At 38.5% G+C, this 15,979-nt stretch overlaps 1 pseudogene; it reads left to right on the top strand.

Annotated features, from left to right (window-relative positions):
* Positions 1-12,457: 12,457 nt before the first annotated feature.
* LOC121484422 lies at positions 12,458-13,698 on the top strand (annotated as a pseudogene).
* Positions 13,699-15,979: the final 2,281 nt, after the last annotated feature.

Raw genomic sequence — 15,979 nt, 5'->3', positions numbered from 1 at the left:
GGAAGACCAAATAACAATAACTTAAATCCAATGTGATTGCCCAAAATTAAAGACTGATGTGAACTGTACTAGAGCAGATAACAGATTGATTAATTACACTTATAAAGATGGGTATCCAGAAATCCTCAACAAAAAAAGGATATATTAGCTGTTACTGGAAGGATATTATAGAATGTAGTTGTATATTTAGGGTTATTCCTGCCCAACTGCATCCTCAGTAGATTGCAAACTCTTTGAGGATTTTTTGTGCCAATTACAAATACAATTACTTATAACTTTAAAGTTTTGGGATTTTTATTTACTGCCTTCCTCCCAGATGGTAAACTCTATAAGGGTGGAAAACGTATCTTAGGTACTATTGTCATCCCAGAGCCTGGCACATAGTGTTTGGTCAGTATTTACTGAATAAATAAATGAATTTTGTAAGCCTTGCAGAAACTAGCAAGTGCTTTTTGTAATCTCATCTTCTGTTGCAGGCCTTTCTGATGCTTGAGAGGTAAATTAAATTGCTTTGGTCCTCCAATTTCACACGTGGTAGGAGTTGACAATCTTCCCAGAGTTCCTGAGATTGAGGCAGACTCCTCCTTCTCTTAGCTCTCTCTGTTTCCCATATTCTGACTTCCTCATGTGCAACATCCACTGGCCCATGCTAATGTACACCTCTACCCCTTTTTCAGTGTATCACAACTCAAAAATTACACAGTAGTATGGATACCAGAGCTGGGGAAAGGGAGAATGGGAAGTTATCATTGAATGGGTACAGAGCTATCCATTGGGATAGTGGGATTTGCATTGAGATAATGGAAGAGTTTAGCAGACAGTGGGGAGAGCTGCGCAATGTCCCAATATTAGCTGTCTCCCTAGAAGGGATTCTGGAGCCACATGAAGTAATATCATTTTCTTCCTTTAAAAAATTATTGATGTATATAGTTCACATGCAGTTATGCTATACTATCTGAACAGTGTACAACACAGTAATACACTATTCTATACATTACTCAATGCTCACCATCTGTAACCATGTAAATAATAACATTTTCTTCACTTGGTTACATCGTACCTACTACTTTGAATTTTTTTTAAAGATTTCATTTATTTGAGAGAGAGAGACAGCGAGAGAGAGCAAGAACAGGGGCAGAGGGAGAAGCAGGCTCCCTCCTAGGAGGGACCTTGACATGGGGCTCGATCCCAGAACCCTGGGATCATGACCTGAGCCAAAGGCAGACACTTAACCAACTGAGCCACGCAGGCACCGCTAATTTGTTTTTTTTATATATATATTTTACTTGCTTTGTTTTTTCCTATATTTCTATTGTTTTATTACCAACGATATTTTATTTTTTTCAAAATCAACTTTAATGAAATAAACTTGCATACAATAAAATTCAGATTTGTGACTTTTGACAACAGTATACACCTGCCTAAATGCCATCCCAGTGAACACAGCACATTTCCATCCATCTAGGAAGTTCTCTTGTGCCCCTTTGCTGAAGAGTTTCTAAATTCAAAGTAGTACGAGAGTAAAATGTGTACTGCTTTGAATTTAGAAACTCTCTAGCTAAAGAGAAAGGATCCCAAAGATTTCTTCCCAACACTTTTTGCCCTATCTTCAGCAATTCCCAAGCTTTCAATCTCCAGAGAACACCCTGCTTGGAATATTTGGAGAGTGTTTGACCAGCTACCTTTGTGCCACATGGCTGACTTGCAGCAACAGGTAGGAAAATGATCTAACATACCCCAGTGGCAAAAACAAAAAACAAAACAAAACAAAACAAAAAAACCACAACAAAAAATCAAAGCAAAAAAGAAGGAAGAAGGGAGGAAAAGGAGAGAAATAAAATAAATAAACAAACAAACAACGTGGTTTAGAAAGGACAATGTAAATTAGTTATTAATAATACATCCAGATATTTTCTCCTAAAGCCTAACTCCAATGAAGCATCATATTTTCTGCAATTAACATCATCTTAACATTGGGCGTTTTGTTTCCTGTAAGCGAGGATATATATCAATATCGTCAGAATAATACAAAATGTAGCTTCATGTAATAATCATGAATTAATGTAATAATATTCATATTCACATTATGTAGTGAAAATTTAAACTAACTTAGTATTATCATGATAGCCTTAATGAAAATTACTTTGACAAAGAATTTCTCAGCTCCGGTGGCCCAGCGGATTCGAGCCGCCTTCAGCCTGGGGTGTGATCCTGGAGACCTGGATTGAGTCCCACGTCGGGCTCCCTGCATGGAGCCTGCTTCTCCCTCTGCCTGTGTCTCTGCCTCTCTCTCTCTCTCTCTCTCTCTCTCTCTGTGTCTCTCATGAATAAATAAAATCTTTAAAAAAAAGAATTTCTCTATTAGAATCATAGAAAACTCAATGCCATTCTGGACGTGTCCAATTGTGATGAACATTTTAATAAAGTAAAAATGCCTTTAGCCATAAATAAAGAATTAATCTGCATATCCAAACTGATGCTTTGATGAAAATATTTCAGATAAATATAGTTTGAGATCTAGCTATATCGATCTATCAATCTGATTCTTATATATGTACAGTCTTATGTTATCAGTGCCCTGCTCATATCCTCTCATATTTATCTTTTCAGCACATACTTTTGCTGGACTTCCAGCTGCTAGAACCTGCAGCTCTTTGGGAACTTATTCTCATCCCCGGAATCCCCATTTTATGTTAGGGCGGTGCATCAGAAGTGCTGGGGAATTAATACCACTGCCTCCTCCCAGCACCTCTCCAACAATGGAAACAGTTGGTGTATACATACTCAGCTCCTCTCGGGTGTGATGGGTCAGGTGCATGATCTTCACTCGCTCCCAGCATTTCCCCAGTGAAATTCACTTTCAGTTGCCCACAGTGGTAATTTGCTTGCTTGAAAAGGCAGACTTTACCAACTGCTTTCCCTTCCTTGTTTCACTTCCCTACCCTCCAGCCAGGGGTTTCCTCTCTCCCAAAAAAACTTACTGTCCTCAGATCCTTGTCTCAGAATCTGCTCTGGCAAACCAGAAATGATAAGCTGCGATGTCATTTATTTAGATGTATACATATGCATAGGAGATAATGAGGAAGATTGTGTATTGAGGGGATGGAGTTAGGATATAGATTTCCTTCTTTTTGCTTATCTCTATTTTCCAATTTTCTTTTAATGATCACATTATTCATATCACTTATTTGTTATTGATACAAAATTTACACAACATAAAACTTATCATTTTAACCATTTGAAAATATACAATTAAGGATTTTTAGTAGATTCACAGCATTGTGCAGCCAGTGCCATTATCTATGTTCAGAACATTTCCATCACCCCAAAGGAAACCCCACAGATTTCAATTCTCTTCCCCAATCCCTTGGAAATCACTAATCTACCTGCTCTATAGATTTGCCTATTCTGGGTACTTTGTATCAACGGAATCATACTACATGTGACAATGTGTCTGACTTCTTTCACTTGGCATGTTTTCAAGGCTCATCCATTTATCAGTTTATGAATATTTGGGTTATTTCCACTTTTTGGCTATTATTAATAATGCTGCATGTATAAGTTTTGTGTCTATACATGTTTTCAATTCTCTTGGATATATACCTAACAGCGGAACTGCTGGTTCATGTGATAACTCTATATTTAACTTTTTGAAGAACTCCCAAATACCCTCAGTGGCTATACCATTTTACATTCCCACTAACAACGTATGAAGTCCAATTTCTTCACTTCCTGAAAACACACATGTTATTTTCCTTTAAAATTCATAGCCATTTTAGTGGGTGTGATATGCTATCTCATGTGGCTTTCATTTGTACTTGCCTAATGATTAATGATATTAACCATCTTTTTATGTGCTTATTGCCCACTTGTGTGTCTTCTTAGAAGAAATGTCTATTTAAATACTTTTCCTAGGGGTACCTGGGTGGCTCAGTCAGTTAAGCACCTGCCTTTAGCTCAGGTCATAATCCCAAGATCCTGGGATTGAGCCCCACATAGGGCTCCCTACTCAGCAGGGAGCCTTCTTCTCCCTCTACCCCTGATCATGCACTCTCTATCTCTTTCTCTCTCTTTTTCACATAAATACATAATATCTTTTTAAAAAAGAAATACTTTCCCTAGTTTTAATTGTGTTATCTTTTTACAAGTGAGTTGTTAAGAGTTCTTTATATATTCTGAATACTAGACTTTTCAGCTATATGACTGGCCAATATTTTCTCCCATTCTGTGCATCCTTTGACTCTCCTTATAGGGTATTTTTTTTTCTTGGGGGGGGTCTTTTAATTTTGATGAATTCAATTTGTTCCTTGTTCCTTTGATGTTATATTCAAGAAACTACTCATTAAACAGTTTCATATCATTTTTAAGTATTTTACATGCCTAGTTCTTAGATCTTGATTTCTTTTTTTTAAATTTTTTAATTTATTTATGATAGTCACAGAGAGAGAGAGAGAGAGAGAGAGAGAGAGAGAGAGAGGCAGAGACATGGGCATAGGGAGAAACAGGCTCCATGCACCGGGAGCCTGACGTGGGATTCGATCCCGAGTCTCCAGGATCGCGCCCTGGGCCAAAGGCAGGCACTAAACCGCTGCGCCACCCAGGGATCCCTAGATCTTGGTTTCTAATAAAAATCATCAATATTAAGAACCAAGGTTCCTTGGAGAAATGGCTGATACTATGAAATACTGAAGATGATCCTGAAGCTTCTTGTAGTGCTAAAAAATAAGAAAAGTGCTAAAAAGAAATCAGTCAAAAAACAAAAAAGCCCTACATTGATATGAGTATGACAAAGGGACAGAAGAGTAAATGGAAAGAGCTTTCAATTGTCAAAACTGGAGTCATTTGAGCAATACCATATGGTATAGGACTATAACATATAGTATATTTTTTATTTTTTTTTATAATTTTTTATTTATTTATGATAGTCACGCAGAGAGAGAGAGAGGCAGAGACACAGGCAGAGTGAGAAACAGGCTCCATGCACCGGGAGCCTGACGTGGGATTCGATCCCGGGTCTCCAGGATCGCGCCCTGAGTCAAAGGCAGGCGCCAAACCGCTGCGCCACCCAGGGATCCCTATAACATATAGTATAAAACAAATATCCATGCGTCCATATTATATGAATAAATGATTGATTAAATTAATAATGGGGGAGAAGAGAGAAATCTCCAATGCAGAAGAATTCCAAATAAGAATATAGTATGGAAAGAGGGGGTCAAAAAGTAACTTTACATTGGGGAAACATGACAAACACTACTTAAGCCAGGGGATAAAGGTCAATTGCAGCAATAATAAATCATGTTGATAGTATGTAACCTGATGATGTGATGAAAATGGTACTTTGCCTCTGTGATCTTCCTCCCACAAATCCACATCCCTAGTCTAACCGTCGGAAAAATATCAGACAAATTCCAACAGAAGGACATCCTATAATATATCTCCCAAATTCCTCAAAAATGCCACCGTCATAAATAAAAAATCAAATCTGAGAAATAGCACAGCCAAGAAGAACCAAGTTTCCTTGACATAGCAATTAAGTGTAATATAGTATCCTGGTAGAATCTTGGAAAGAAAAGGACATTATGTAAAAACTAAGGAAATTTGAATATACTATATACTTTAGTCAATAATAATGTATCAATACTAGTTTATTAATTGTAATAAACATACTATACTTACATAAGATGTTAATGACAGGGAGAATTGTTTGCAGGGAACATTTGGGAACTCTGTACTATCTGCTTACTTTTCGAATAAATGTAAACTGCTCTAAAAATTAAAATCTATAAAAAATACTATTTATAACAGCATCAGAAATAGAAATAATTAGGGTTAAATTCGACAAAACGTGTGAAAGACCTATACACTGATAACTACAATATACTATTTATTAACATTTTATAATTTTGAAATTTAAAAAAATCTTTAAAAATAAGAAATGGAGAGATACACTGAGAAAAACAAAACAATGTTTCATGTTTATTTCAGGCGGTTTTCAAGTAATCAAATTTTATCTAAGACATAAGAATTGTTTTTCAAGTATCAAAAAAAAGAATTGTTTTTCAAGTATCAAAATGAAAGGGTGGGAGGTAAAGAGAATATTGATCTACATATAATTACTTTATGTTTGTGGATTTATTCAATAAAAGTGATTTTTAAAGCCTCTCTAAAAAGTTATTAAAAATAGAAACAACAGATTGTGATTATTTTATTTTCCCAAGATACTGGTATTAATACTTTTTTGGGACCTACCAAAAAAAGTAATGCCAATGGAGTGTTTGTCAAAAATATTTACTGGTAATATTTTTTTTTTACTGGTAATATTTTAATGCTATGACTGCCAGAGGTGACAGATAATGATTAAGTGCAATGTAATAGTTGAGGCAAACAATAGACTATCAGAAAAGCTTGACAGGAAAAGATGAAAAATGAAATATCCATTCAGACTTTGAAAAGCTCTGATATTTTTTTGGAACCTAAGAGGTCAGACAAATGTGTGAAACTTTGCACTTGGTCAGGAAAGACCTGAGTTTTCACCTCCGGCTAATCTTGAGGTTCTTCATAAGCAGAGAGTGAAGGCTAAGGCAGAGTAGCAAACTTTGCAGCTGAGTGTTGAACTGTGTGCCAATAAGCACTGTCTCCTTAGGAAAGACTGTAGATTCATTGGTTCCAGGCATTGAAGAGCATCTCTGTGCAATCACTAGTTGACCACTAGGCTAACAAAGCAGAGAGGTTAGCATGGACATGCAACAAAGTATACTGATTTTATAGCATTCATTCAGGAACCTCACTAAACAACAACTAAAATAAGTAGCAGCAACCAAAGCTGGGGACAGATCCAGTTTTCAGAGTTGCCACACTATGCTATTTAAAATGTCCAGTTTTGGGGGCTCTTGGGTGGCTCAGTCAGTTAACATGTTCAAAAAATGTTCAAAAAAGCCTAAGGATATGTCTAAAAAACTAAAGGAAAGTATAAGAATGATGTCTCAACACGTAGTAAATAAAAAAAGATGGAAATTATAAGAAGGAACAAAATAGAAAGTCAAGAGCTGAAGGTACAATAACAGAAATTAAAAATTTACTAGCGGTTCAGTGTTAGATAGGAGCTAGCAGAAAAAGAATCCATGAACTTGGAGATAAGTCACTTGAGATTATCCAGTCTAAGAAACAGAAAGAAAAGTAAACAGAGCCTAAGAAACCTGCGAGACATCATCAAGCATAGTGACGTGTGCATAGTGGGAGTTCCAGAAAAAGAGGAATATAAAACTGGTCAGAAAGAATATTTAAAGAAAGAATGGCCAAATTTGCTTAAAAGCATAAATACAAGAAAATCAATGAACTACAATTAAGACAAACTCAAATAAGGCTGGTCAGACTATAATGAATTATTTCAATTGATTATTCAAAGTTATACACGAAATAGACCCTTTCCTAGATATAATTGCACGAAGAGTCTTGAAATTATAAATGAATCACATGGTAACCACAAACCCAAACAAAACCTATAATAAATAAAGAGAAAGGAAGTCAAACATAATACTAGAGAAACTCATCACAAAGAAAGAGAGCAAGAGAAAAAGGAACAGAGAAGAAATTAAAAGAAAACCAGAAGATAATGAACAAAATGGCAATGAGTACATATCTATCAGTAATGACTTTAAAGTTAAATGGCCTAAATGCTCCAGTCAAGACATAGATTGCCTGAATGGATTAAAAAAACAAGACCCGGGATGCCTGGATGGCTCAGCGGATGGGCGTCTGACTTAGGCTCAGGGCGTGATCCCAGGATCCAGGATTGAGTCCCACATCAGGCTCCTTGTGGGAAGCCTGCTTCTCCCTCTGCCTGTGTCTCTGCCTCTCTCCCTGTGTCTCTCATGAATAAATAAATAAAATCTTAAAAAAAAAACAAGACCCATCTAAATGCTGCTTATAAGAGCTCTCACCTCTAGCCATCCAAGATGCTAAAAGAAAGAAGGATAAAGGGAAGAAGGTGGCCCCAACCCTGCTGTTGTAAAGAAGCAGGAGGCCAAGAAGGTGGTCAATCCCGTTTGTGAAAAGACCCAAGAATTTTGGCATTGGACAAGCCATCCAACCCAAACGAGACCTCACCCACTTTGTCAAATGGCCCCACTGCATCCAGCTGCAAAATAAAAGGGCTATTTTCTATAAATGTCTAAAAGTGCTTCCCACAATTAGCCAGTTCACCCGGGCCTTGGACTGCCAAATAGCTACTCAACTGCTTAAGCTGGCTTAAAAATACAGACCAGAGACAAAGCAAGAGAAGATGCAGATTGTTGGTCTGGGCTGAGAAGAAAGCTGCTGATGAAGGGAATGTCCCCACTAAGAGGCCAACTCTCCTTCAAGCTGGGGTTAATACTGTCATCACCTTAGTAGATGAGAAGGCTCAGCTGGTAATGATTGCACATGATGAGGATCCATTGAGCTGGTTGCCCTGCATTGTAGGATGGGGGTTCCTTACTCATTATCAAGGAGAAGGCAAGGCTTGATCCACAGGAAGACCTTCACCACTGTGCCTTCACACAGCTTGACTTGGAAGACAAAGGAGCTCTGGCTAAACTGGTGGAATCTATCAAGACCATTTACAATGACAGATATGAAGAGATCTGCTGTCACTCAGGAAGCAACACTCTGGATTCAAATCAGTGGATCACATTGCCAAGTTGGAAAAGGCAAAGGCTAAAGAACTGGCCACCATACTGAACTAGGTATATGCTGTTAAATTTTCTGTATATAAAAGTAATAAAAAGTTCTCTTTCAGCCAATGTCAGATGCATACATACATATGTACATACATACTGCCTACAAGAGACTCTCCTCAGACCTAATGATACATGCAGACTGAAAGTGAAGGGATGAAAAAAACATTTACCATGCAATGGAAGCAAAGAAATAGCCAGGGTAGCAATACTTATATCAGACAAAATAGATTTCAAAGCAAAGACCATAACAATAGACAAACAAGGACATTACATAATGATATAGGAATCAATCTAATAAGAAGAGATAGCAATTGGAAATATCTACATTGGGTGCACCCAACATCTTTGTTTAGATGTATTTAGAACCTAAATACACAAAGCAAGTATTAACAAAAATAAAAAGAGAAATTGATGGTAATACAATAATTGTAGGGGATTTTAATACCCCACTTACATCAATAGATAGATAATTCAGGCAGAAAATCAATAAGAAACCAATGTCTGAATGACATATTTGACTGGATGGGTATAAGAGACCAGATGGACATATATAGAACATTCCATCCAAAATCAACAGAATCAGCACATTCTTTTTAAGTGCACATGAACATTTTCCAGAATAAGTTACATGTTAGGCCACAAAACAAGTCTCAATAAATTTAAGGGGACTTCAGTCATACCATGCATCTTTTCCAACACAGTAATATGAAACTAGAAATCAATCACAAGAAAAAAAAAGGAGAAAACACAAACAAACATGTAGAGGACAAACAACATGATACCAAGTAACCAATAGGTCAATGAAGAAAAAAAATTAAGAAATAAAAAAATACATGGAGACAAATGAAAATGAAACCACAATGTCCAAAATCTTTGGGATGCAGTGAAAGTAGTTCTAAGAGGGAAATATACAGTGATACAGGTCTATCTCAATAAACAAGAAAAAGCTCAAAGAAGAAATCTAATATTACACTAAAAAGAAATAGAGAATGAAAAACAAAGCCCAGGGTGATGAGAAGGAAGGAAGTAAAGATCAGAGAAGAAATAAATGACATAGAGGTGAAGAAGGAAGGAGATGAGATGGAGATGGAGAAGGAAAAGGAAAAGGAAGAAAGAAAAAGAAAGAAAGAAAGAAAGAAAGAAAGAAAGAAAGAAAGAAAGAAAGAAAGAAAGAAAGAAAGAAAAAGAAACCAAGAACTATTCCTTAGAAAAAATAAACAAAATTGATAAACCCTTAGCCTTAACTGGACTCATGAAATAAAAAAGAAGGACCCAAATAAAACCAGAAATGAGGAAGGAAAAGTCACAACTGACACTACAGGAATACAAAGGATTATGAGACTGCTATGAAAAATTATACACCAAGAAATTGGACAGCCTAGAAGAAATGGATAGATTCCTGGAAACACAAAATCTTTCAAAACTGAATCAGGAATAAATAGAAAATCCAAACAGACCAATTACCAGGAACAAAACTGAGTCAATAATCAATTATTGGCATGCCTAGCTGGCTCAGTCAGAAAAGTAGGCTTCTCCACAATCTCAGAGTTGTGAGTTTAAGCCCCATGTTGGGTGTAGAGATTACTTAAATAAATCTAAAAGCAATCAATTAACTACCAATAAAATAAAATCCAGGACCAGATGGATTCACAGGCATATTCTACCAAACATGTCAATAAGAGTTAATACTTATTCTCTTCAAACTATTCAAAAAAATAGGAGAAAGAAATCATCCAAATATATTCTACAAGGCCAGCAATCCTTCATACCAAAACCAGGTGAAGACACCACACACACAAAAAAGAAAACTATAGACCAATATCCCTGATGAACAGAGATGCAAAAGTCCTTAACAAAATATTAGCAAACTGCATCCAACAACACATTTAAAGAATCATTCACCATGATCAACTGGGAATTATACCAGAGATGTAAGAACAGTTCAATATTCACAAATCAGTCAACGTGATACAGCACATCAACAAAACAAAGGATAAAAATCAAATTATTATCTCAATAGATGCAGAAAAGGCATATGATAAAATTCAGCGTTAATTCATTATAAAAATTCTCAACAGAGTGAATTTAGAAGGAATATACCTCAACAAAATAAAGGCCATATATGAAAAATCCACAGTTAACATCATACTTAAAGGTGAAAAACACAGCTTTCTCTCTGAGATCAGGAACAGACAAGCATATCTATTCTCACCACTTTTATTCATCATAGTATTGGCAGTCTTAGCCACAGCAATCAGACAAGAAAGAGCCATCCATATTGGTGAGGAAAAAGTTGTAATGTTACTATTTGCAGATGAGATGATACTATACATTTAAAAAAAATTTTTAAAAATTTAAAAAAATCACTCCACCAAAAAAAAAAAAAAAAAAAAAAGGAAGTAACAAATGAATTCAGTAAAGCTCCAGGATACAAAATTAATACCCAGAAATTAGTAGTGTTTCCAAACACTAATTTGAAGTAATGGGGAAATTAAGAAAACAATGCTATTTACAATTGCACCAAAAGAATAAAATACCTAGGAATAAACTTAACCAAGGAGGTGAAAGACCTATACTCTGAAAACTATAAAATATTGATAAAAAAATTAAAGATGACACAAATGGAAAGATATTCCACGTTCATGGATTGGAAGAATTAATATTGTTAAAATGCTCACACTACCCAGAGCAATCTACAGTTTCAACGCAATCCCTATTGAAATATCAACAGCATTTTTCACAGAACTAGAACAAATAATATTAAAATTTGCATGGGATCACAAAAGACCCTGAATAGTCAAAGCAATCATGAGAAAGAAGAACAAAGCTGGAGGTATCACAATTCCATATTTCAAGATATACTACAAAGCTATAATATTCAAAATAGTACAGTATTAATGCAAGAAAATAGATACATAGATCAATAGAACTGAACAGAGCCCAGAAATAAACCCGTATTTAATGGTCAATTAATCTTTGAAAAAGGAGGCAAGACTATACAATGGGGAAAAGGCAGTCTCTTCAATAAATTTTGCAGGGAAAACTGGACAGCTACAAACAAAAAAAGAAAGCTGGATGACTTTCTCACACCAAAATATACAGAATACCCCCCCCCAAAAAAAACCCCTCAAAATAAAGACCTAACTGTGAGACCTGAAATCATAAAATTCCTAGAAAACAGTTTAGGCAGTAATTTCTTTGACATCAGCTGTAGAGACATTTTTCTAGACATATGTCCTAAGGCAAGGGAAACAAAAGCAAAATTAAACTATTGGAACTACCTCAAAATAAAAAAATTTTGTACACTGAAGAAAACTATCAACAAAACAAAAAGGCAACCTAGTGAACTAGAATGCATTTGCAAATGGCATATTCAAAAAGGGGTTAATATCTTAAATATATAAAGACTAAGCAACAAAAGTCAAATAATCCAATTAAAGTTAGGCAGAGGACCTGAATAGCCATTTTCCCAGAGAAGACACACAGATGGCCAACAGACATATGAAAAGATGCTCAACATCACTCATCATCAGGAAAATGCAAATTAAAACCACAAGAGGAATAAATACCTGCATGGCTCAGTCAGTAAAGCGCCTTCCTTTGGCTCAGGGCATGATCAAACCCTGCACTGGGCTCCCTCTCCTCCCTGCTCATGTTCAATCTCTCTCTCTCTCTCTCTCTCACTATCTTTGTTGACAAAGATTGTCTCTCTCTCTCAAATAAATAAAATCTTTTTTAAAAACCCACAATGAGTGACCAGCTCCGGCCTCGGCTCCCCCTCCCAGAGCGCCCTCCCCGGAGCGGAGCCCACCCGAGGGCCCCTCTCCCACCCCTCAGCCCACCCACCCGGCCAGAACATCAGCCCCCGGGGGCAAACCAGCCCAGCCTACCTTCCACCAGCCCAGCCCTGCCAGACCCCCCCCAAAGCATGAATCTCTTCTGATTCCTGGGAGACATCTCCCACCTCCTAGCCATCATCTTGCTACTGCTTAAAATCTGGAAGTCCTGCTCTTGTGCGGGGATTTCAGGGAAGAGCCAGGTCCTGTTTGCTGTGGTGTTCACTGCCCGGTACCTGGACCTCTTCACCAACTACATCCCACTGTACAACACGTACATGAAGGTGGTCTACATTGCCTGTTCCTTCACCACAGTCTGGATGATTTACAGCAAGTTCAAAGCCACTTATGATGGGAACCATGACACATTCCGAGTGGAGTTCCTCGTTGTTCCCACGGCCATCCTGGCATTCCAGGTCAACCATGACTTTACCCCTCTAGAGATCCTCTGGACCTTCTCCATCTACCTGGAGTCGGGATCCATCCTGCCACAGCTGTTCACGGTGAGCAAGACCGGCAGGCAGAGACCATCACCAGCCACTACCTGTTTGCTCTGGGCGTCTACCGCACGCTTTATCTCTTCAACTGCATCTGGTGCTACCACTCCGAGGGCTTCTTCGACCTCATTGCCATCGTAGCAGGCCTAGTCCAGACTGTCCTCTACTGCGATTTCTTCTACCTCTACATCACCAAAGTCCTGAAGGGGAAGAAGCTGAGTTTGCCGGCGTAGCCTGGGCTCGGCAATCCCTCTCCTCCGCAGCCCGAGAGACGCAGAGGAAGGAAGCGAAAGACGAAGAGCCTTCCCTTCCCGTCCAGGGGTGATTTTTTAAAGACCCAACCTCTCCGCACTCCCCAGGCCCCCTCCTGCCAGGATTCAGGGGCGGGGGTGGAGGACCCAAGTCTTGGGGAGCTCAGGACCTGGGGTGTTTGTAGTTTTTTGCCTTTTAGAAAAGAAAAAAAATCTTTCCACTGTTTAGTTTTTGATTCTGATGATTCCGTTCTCTTCTACTCTCTGGCCCCCAATTTTTATAAACTGTTTTTGAGTGTCCCATGGGGCAGGGTCGCATATCTTTGCCCTCCTCCAAGCGGCTGGCCCAGATCCTACCCTCCAGCCTCCCAGCCTCGCCAGTTGCCAAACACTAAATCTGCAGACACTCACCTGTCTGACCTCCCACCATGGCCATGAACACAGCCTCTGCCACCAAACCCCCCTCAAAGTTCAGGATTGGGGAGACTGCAGACGGAGAGCTCTGTAGTTACTGCGGGAGCTGAATCCACGGCTCCAGAGCTGGCCCCGCCACTGCGGTTGTTCCTCCTGGGGCCTCACGGGGTAAACAACCCCCACTGAGCCTCACGGTGGCCTCACAGGATAAACAGGATAAACATTACTCACTGAGCCCTGCACCAGGCAGGAGGCTGAGCAGCTCCCCCAAGTGCTAACACCTGAAAATCAGCACAACAGGCCCCTCCCCCAGAAGACCAGCTAGACGGACAAGTTCCAGGGGAAGTCAAGAGAATTTTTAAAAAATATTTATTCATTTATTCAGAGAGAGCAAAAGAGAGGCAGAGACACAGGCAGAGAGAGAAGCAGGCTTCATGCAGGGAGCCCGACGCGGGACTGGATCCCGGGTCTCCAGGATCACACCCCGGGCTGAAGGCGGCACTAACCGCTGCACAACCGGGGCTGCCCAGAATCAAGGGACTTAAAGTATACATAATCAGAAGATACTCCTTGGTGTTTTGTTTATTTGTTTGTTTGTTTTTGGTTTTTTTGCTTTTTGCTTTTTGTTTGCTTCCCCCACCCTTTTCCCCCCTTTCTTTCCTTTTCTTTCTCTTTTTCTTCTTTTTTTCTTCCTTTTCTCTTTTTTCTTTTTCTCTTTTCTTTCCTTCTTTCTCTCCTCTCTTTTTCTCCTTTTCCCAATACAATTTGTTTTTGGCCACTCTGCACTGAGCAAAATGACTAGAAGGAAAACCTCACCTCAAAAGAAAGAATCAGAAACAGTCCTCTCTCCCACAGAGTTACAAAATTTGGATTACAATTCAATGTCAGAAAGCCAATTCAGAAGCACTATTATAAAGCTACTCGTGGCTCTAGAAAAAAGCATAAAGGACTCAAGAGACTTCATGACTGCAGAATTTAGATCTAATCAGGCAGAAATTAAAAATCAATTAAATGAGATGCAATCTAAACTAGAAGTCCTAACGAGGAGGGATAACGAGGTGGAAGAACCAGGGAGTGACATAGAAGACAAGTTCATGGCAAAGAGGGAAACTGAGGAAAAAAAAGACAATTAAAAGACCATGAGGATAGATTAAGGGAAATAAACGACAACCTGAGGAAGAAAAACCTACGTTTAATTGGGATTCCCGAGGGCGCCGAAAGGGACAGAGGGCCAGAATATGTATTTGAACAAATCATAGCTGAAAACTTTCCTAATCTGGGAAGGGAAACAGGCATTCAGATCCAGGAAATAGAGAGATCCCTCCCTAAAATCAATAAAAAACGTTCAACACCTCGACATTTAATAGTTAAGCTTGCAAATTCCAAAGATAAAGAGAAGATCCTTAAAGCAGCAAGAGACAAGAAATCCCTGACTTTTATGGGGGGAGTATTAGGGTAACAGCAGACCTCTCCACAGAGACCTGGCAGGCCAGAAAGGGCTGGCAGGATATATTCAGGACACTAAATGAGAAAAACATGCAACCAAGAATACTTGATCCAGCAAGGCTCTCATTCAGAATGGAAGGAGAGATAAAGAGCTTCCAAGACAGGCAGGAACTGAAAGAAAATGTGATGTCCAAACCAGCTCTGCAAGAAATTTTAAGGGGGACTCTTAAAATTCCCCTTTAAGAAGAAGTCCAGTGGAACAATCCACAAAAACAAGGACTGAATAGTTTATCATGATGACACTAAACTCGTATCTTTCAATAGTAACTCTGAACGTGATCGGGCTTAATGACCCCATCAAAAGGCGCAGGGTTTCAGACTGGATAAAAAAGCAGGACCCATCTATTTGCTGTCTATAAGAGATTCATCTTAGACAGAAGGATACCTACAGCCTGAAACTGAAGGTTGGAGAACCATTTACCATTCAAATGGTCCTCAAAAGAAAGCAGGGGTAGCCATATCAGATAAACTAAAATTTACCCCGAAGACTATAGTGAGAGATGAAGAGGGACACTATATCATACTTAAAGGATCTATCCAACAAGAGGACTTACCAATCCTCAATATATATGCCCCGAATGTGGGAGCTGCCAAATATAATAATCAATTAATAACCAAAGTTAAGACATACTTAGATAATAATACACTTCTACTTGGTGACTTCAATCTAGCGCTTTCTATACTTGATAGGTCTTCTAAGCACAACATCTCCAAAGAAACGAGAGCTTTAAATGATACACTGGACCAGATGGATT

Source organism: Vulpes lagopus, chromosome 2 (genome assembly GCF_018345385.1).
Source record: "Vulpes lagopus strain Blue_001 chromosome 2, ASM1834538v1, whole genome shotgun sequence".
NCBI classification, from domain to species: domain Eukaryota; kingdom Metazoa; phylum Chordata; class Mammalia; order Carnivora; family Canidae; genus Vulpes; species Vulpes lagopus.
This window is presented reverse-complemented; position numbering and strand designations above follow the sequence as displayed.